This window comes from Mobula birostris, chromosome 10, assembly GCF_030028105.1.
Source record: "Mobula birostris isolate sMobBir1 chromosome 10, sMobBir1.hap1, whole genome shotgun sequence".
Lineage (NCBI taxonomy): Eukaryota > Metazoa > Chordata > Chondrichthyes > Myliobatiformes > Myliobatidae > Mobula > Mobula birostris.
The window spans coordinates 147046833-147052832 of record NC_092379.1 but is presented as its reverse complement, the minus strand read 5'-3'; positions in this window follow the sequence as shown (position 1 = coordinate 147052832).

Below are 6000 nucleotides of genomic sequence, written 5' to 3'. Positions count from 1 at the left end.
TGTGGATAGTCAGAGGCTTTTTTCCTAGGGCTGAAATGGTTGCCACAAGAGGACACAGTTTTAAGGTGTTTGGAAGTAGGTACAGAGGAGATATCAGGGGTAAGTTTTTTACGCAGAGAGTGGTGAGTGTGTGGAATGGGCTGCCGGTGACAAGGTGGAGGCAGATACGATAGGATCTTTTAAGAGACTCCTCGATTGGCACATGGAGCTTAGAAAAGTTGAGGGCTTGGGTAACTCTCAGTAATTTCTAAGGTAAGGAAATGTTCGGCACAGCTTTGTGGGTCAAAGGGCCTGTATTGTGCTGTAGGTTTTCTATGTTTCTGTGAAAAGTATTGACTAGGAGTTTCCCATGGAACAGAAGATTAAGGGAAGGTTTACTGAAGGTGGTTAATTGAGGAGGAATATGTGGATAGAGTGGAACCATTTCCAGTGACAGGATGGTTGGTGATCAGAGGCACAGTTTGTAGGGGATTGGCACAGGAGGTTAGTGACGTGACAGTGGAGATACAGGAGATTGCAGACGCTGGTATCTGCTGGAACACACAGTCTGCTGAAGGAACGCAGTGAGTCAGGCAGCATCTGTGGTGACTGTGGAGCGGTCAGGATCTCGGGTGAGACCCTTCATCATAGTCACATCAGGCAGTGGCTCTGCTCTGACTGGGGCTCTGCAGAAGTGTACTGCCTGCTGTCTACAGAAGTAGTTCCTGTCATCTGAGATATATGGGCTGGTGATACTCGGTTACATTTCTGTTGCTGTGGAGAATATCAGGGGGTTTGGGGCTGAATGGGCAACTGCATCAGTGAGATACATTCTCAGATACTTTTTCTCATTACTTGATATTGTGATGGGGTCCTGAATTACCCCTATGAACTGTGCTCGTTTACCCCTATTAACTGTGCTTTTGAAAAGAGAGAGAGAGAGTTATTTAACACCGACATGTTGTTTTGAAAGAGAGAGAGAGAGCCGAAGACTAACTGTTGGACTGTCACGTTAAGGAACGAGGAAGAACTGGTTAACTTCTGGATTTTTGCTGAGTTGGAGGCAGCACCGAGCAGCTCATAAATTGCTATGGTAACCGAGGGCGGTTACTTAATGGACACTCGATGTTATGATTTTCGGCAGGTTGTTGATACTTCTTCAAGGACTTTTGCCTGCTTGCATTTCTTCACAGAGAGAGGAAGGAGGATTTATTTGAGTGACAGTTGATGCTCAGCACGAGAAGATAAAATAGGAGGTCAGATGATACAGACCTCAGACACATGTTCCAGACACTGAATGAGCATTTTTGTGCCCACAGAGAAAGTGGGTTTTGGAGGATCGATCAGGTGGATCGATCCATCGCTCTTGCAGTGGAAAGAGGAAAGGGGTTGACTGGTGGGGAGTTGTCCATGTGTCCACCCTTCCCTGGGGGATAGCTCCACCACAGAAAACCGGTTCCCTTTGTTAAAGTCACAGTCGGTGACCCTTAAAGGATTTCAAAGGACAACAAGAAGATTGACGGCGTCAGATCACCTGAAGACTCAAATCTCTCCCTCTCTCTCTCTCCATCACTACTCAACTCAATACCACGAACTGAACTGAACTGAACTTTACTCATCATCGTAACACTGTATCTTTTTACCCCTAGACTTAAAGAAGCTTGGTTTTTCATACATATATTTCCACACTTACTGATATACTTACTTATATATATAATCATTGCTAACCTGTTTGATTTATCTACATATATAATACTGTATTGCATAGTTACTAATAAATATTACTAGTTTATAGCAATACTGGACTACAAAGTGTTTTCCATCTCTGCTGGTTCTTTATTCCCGTCACGGGGATCGTGACAATATCCTTGTTCTATCAAAATGCCAATATTCCATCAGAGAATTAGAATTGGAATAGATTTATTATTATAACATGTATCGAGATACATTGAAAAGTTTGTCTTGCATACTGTTCATAAAGATCAAATCATTGCATGGTGCACTGAAGCATTACAAGGAAGAACAATGACAATACAGAATAAACTGTTCCAGTTACAGAGAACAGGCAGTGCAGGTAAACCATAAGGTGCAAGGCCCTTAGGATGTAGATTGTGAGGTCAAGACCCCATCTTATTGAACCAGGGAAACTTTCAGAACAACGGGAGAGAAGCTGCTGGTACGTGTTTTCAAGCTTTTGTACCCTCTGCCAGTTGGAAGGGGCAAGAAGACAGAATGTCTGGAATGGTGGGGGCTTTGATTTGGCTGGCTGTCTTACTGAAGCAGCGAGGGGTGTAGACGGAGGTCATGGAGGGGAGGATGGTTTCCATGAGGTGCTCGGGTGAGCAGACAACACTGTGCCGTGTCCTGAGGTCCTGGGCAGAGCAATTGCCACACCGAGCTGTGAAGCACCAAGATGCGATGCATCAGCACGATGACAAGAACTGGTGTAGGGAGACTGTTTCCAAATGTGTTCAGGCACAATGGAAGGGAAAATCTCTATTCTGTTTTAGGATGGGTACTGAGCTGCTGGGGTGTATGGGGTGGCTGGATCCTGACTAATATCAGGAAATGTCAATTGCTTCTCCCACCCAAGATGGATTCCAAGCTTTGGTGGAGGATTGTCTTTGTACAACAACAGCAAAGGTTGGGTGACGTCTAGTGTATGATTCCCAACTGGGAACACCAGTAGAGGTCAAATGCTCTAGTTAGATGAGCACTGCAGCAACAGAAGGCAACGGCAGACCACTGTTGAAATTTCTGCCTAGTCAATCATGGAAAGAAAGAAAAGAAGGAAACCAGACAACAGCGTGAATGGGGTTGAGTCTAATCAACAGAACAACACCTCGCTCAGTAGGGGTAGTCATGTGCAGCAGGTGACACCAGACCATCATCCAGAGACATCCAAACACTTTACCAGAAAGGAAAGTTGGACAACACATTAAATTGGACGTGTTAATATCAACAATATAAGATATGCAGACAATACCACCCTAATAGCAAGTGCTGCAGAAGACCTACAAATCCTCCTAAACAAAGTAGTACAAACAAGTGCAGATTTTGGTCTAACCATCTGTTATAAGGGGGCACTGGGAGCGGACCCAAATGCAAGACACAAACACCGAAGTACTAGGAACAGGACAAGGTTTATCAAGAAAGCAAGGGGAGTTGGGAAGAAATGACGCTGCACATGGACACAAGCCCTGGACGAGACAAGGACTCTGGGCCTGGGCTAGGACTAAGACTAAAAAAGCAGGACCAGGACAAGGAACTTGGAACTAGGAGCCTGGGCTAGGACTCCAAGCCAGAGACTGGACAGGGACCTGAAACGTGGGTCTTGACTGGGGTTCGGACCCTGGATCTAGGCAAGGACAAGGATGTGGCTTGGACTAGACAAGGTTCTTGGATGTGGCTTGGACGAGAGATTCCTGGACTGGGCGAGGGAACTCCAGGGCAGGGCGTGGCTCTTGGACTTCACTTGTTTAGGCTTTTGGGTATGGAGCTGCTAGGACCCCTTCTTGGGCTCACAGCTGCCGGGACCTCTTCTTGGGCTCACAGCTGCTGGGACCCCTTCTTGGACGCAGGGCCAGGACCCCTTTGAGGACGCAGTGCAAGGACCCCTTCGAGGACACAGTGCCGGGTCCCCTTCTAGGACACAGGGCCAGATCCCCTTCGAGGACGCAGTGCCGGGTCCCCTTCGAGGACACAGTGCCGGGTCCCCTTCGAGGACACAGGGCCAGAACCCCTTCAAGGACGCAGTGCTGGGACCCCTTCGAGGACACAGTGCCGGGACCCCTTCGAGGACACAGTGCCGGGTCCCCTTCGAGGACACAGGGCCAGAACCCCTTCGAGGACGCTGTGCTGGGACCCCTTCGAGGACACAGTGCCAGGACGCTTTCTAGGACACAGGGCCAGGATGACTGCCGAGGATACTTGCTGAGGTGACTGCCGAGGATACTTGCTGAGGTAAACTGCCAGGGATTTAGATGGGGAGGGAATCGGAACAGTCCAGCAAAAGAAGCTGAACGCCGAAGCTATTTATGTAGCCAACCTGAAACTAGAATCAGGTGCCTCAATTAAGGAGCCCAATGGAACCGGGGATAACAGGGAAAACCCAGAATACAGATCGATGGACTGGTCTGTGAACCGGAATGCAGACCTCACGGACCAGACCATGACAGTAACACCCTCCCCTCTATGGGAGCCTCCTGGCGACTCAGAAGGCTTTGCCAGACTATGGACGACATGGGTGGGTGGGAGAGGTATTCAACAGGAGGGAACCCAGGATGGCAAGAGTTAAACGACAGTGTCTGTGTCGCTGTGTCCATATTTGAATGAACTGTTCTGTCATAGAGGGGGCGCTGGGAGCGGACCCAAATGCAAGACACAGACACTGAAGTACTAGGAACAGGACAAGGTTTATCAAGAAAACAAGGGGAGTCAGGAAGAAATGAGGCTGGACATGGACACAGGCCCTAGACGAGACAAGGACTGCGGGCCTGGGCTAGGACTAAGATGAAAAAAGTGGGACCAGGACAAGGAACTTGGAACTAGGAGCCTGGGCTAGGACTCCAAGCCAGAGACTGGATAGGGAACGGAAACCTGGGTCTTGACTCGGGCTCGGACCCCGGATCTAGGTGAGGAAAAGATGTGGCTACAGGACTGGACGTGGAACTCCTGCACAGGACGAGGCACATGGACAAGATGAGAACACAAAGCCTTGGCTCGGACTATACGATTTTCCCTTATGTGGCTTGGACTAGACGAGGTTCCCGGACATGGCCTGGACTAGACGAAGTTCTTGGACGTGGCTTGGACTAGACAATCCTGGACTAGACGAGGTTCTTGGACGTGGCCTGGACTAGACAAGGTTCCCAGACGTGGCCTGAACTAGACGAGGTTCCCAGGCGTGGCCTGGACTAGACGAGGTTCCCAGACGTGGCTTGGACAAGACGAGGTTCCTGGACGTGGCTTGGACGAGACAATCCTGGAGTGGACGTCCAGCACTGGGCTGTGCGAGGGACTCCAGCGCAGGACAAAAGAATTCCAGTGTGGCTCTTGGTCTAAGTTTGGCTCGGCTCTTGGACTTGGCTTGTTTAGGCTCTTGGGTACAGAGCCGGGACTCCTTCTTGGGCTCAGAACCACCGGGACTCTTTCTCGGACGCAGGTCCGGGACGCTTTCTTGGACGCGGGACCGGGACGCTTTCTCAGATGCAGGTCCGGAACCCTTTCTCGGACGCAGGGCCGGGACGCTTTCTAGGACACAGAGCCGGGATGACTGCTGAGGGTACTTGCCGAGGTGACTGCCGAGGAGACTGTCAGGGATTCAGATGGGGAGGGGAAGGGAACAGTCTAGCAAAAGAAGCTGATTCCCAAAGCTATTTATGTAGCCAGCCCCAAACTAGAATCAGGTGCCTCGATTAAGGAGCCGAATGGAACCAGGGAAAACCTGGAATACGGATCGATGGGCCAGACCGTGAACCGGAATGCAGACTTCACGGACTGGACCATGACACCATCAACTGTAAAAAAAACCAAATGCATGGTAATATCAAAACTTCAGGATACTCCCAACTGCCAATTGTACATGGTAACCAGGAGGCTGAACAAAAGACCAGCTTTAATTACTTTAGTAGCTTTATATCACAAGATGCTACAAGTAAAGTAGAAATAAAAAGAAGAATTGGCATTGCCAAAACCAACTTCCAAAAAATGAAACCCATTTTTACCAACAGTCACACTTCTATGGCAACAAGGCTTAGGCTACTAAAATGTTACATTTGGTCAATCTTGCTGTATGCTTCCGAAACATTGTCTATAACACCAGAACTCCAAAGAAACTTAGAAGCAACAGAAATGTGGTTTCTTAGAAGAATGCTGAAAATATCATATACAGATAGGGTAACTAATGAGACAGTACTCCAAAGTGCCCATACAAAAAGATCTTTAATGAGAACATTAAATGAGAGGAAACTTAAATTTCTGGGCTATGTCATCAGAAAGGGAGAAAAGTCTGTATTCCGG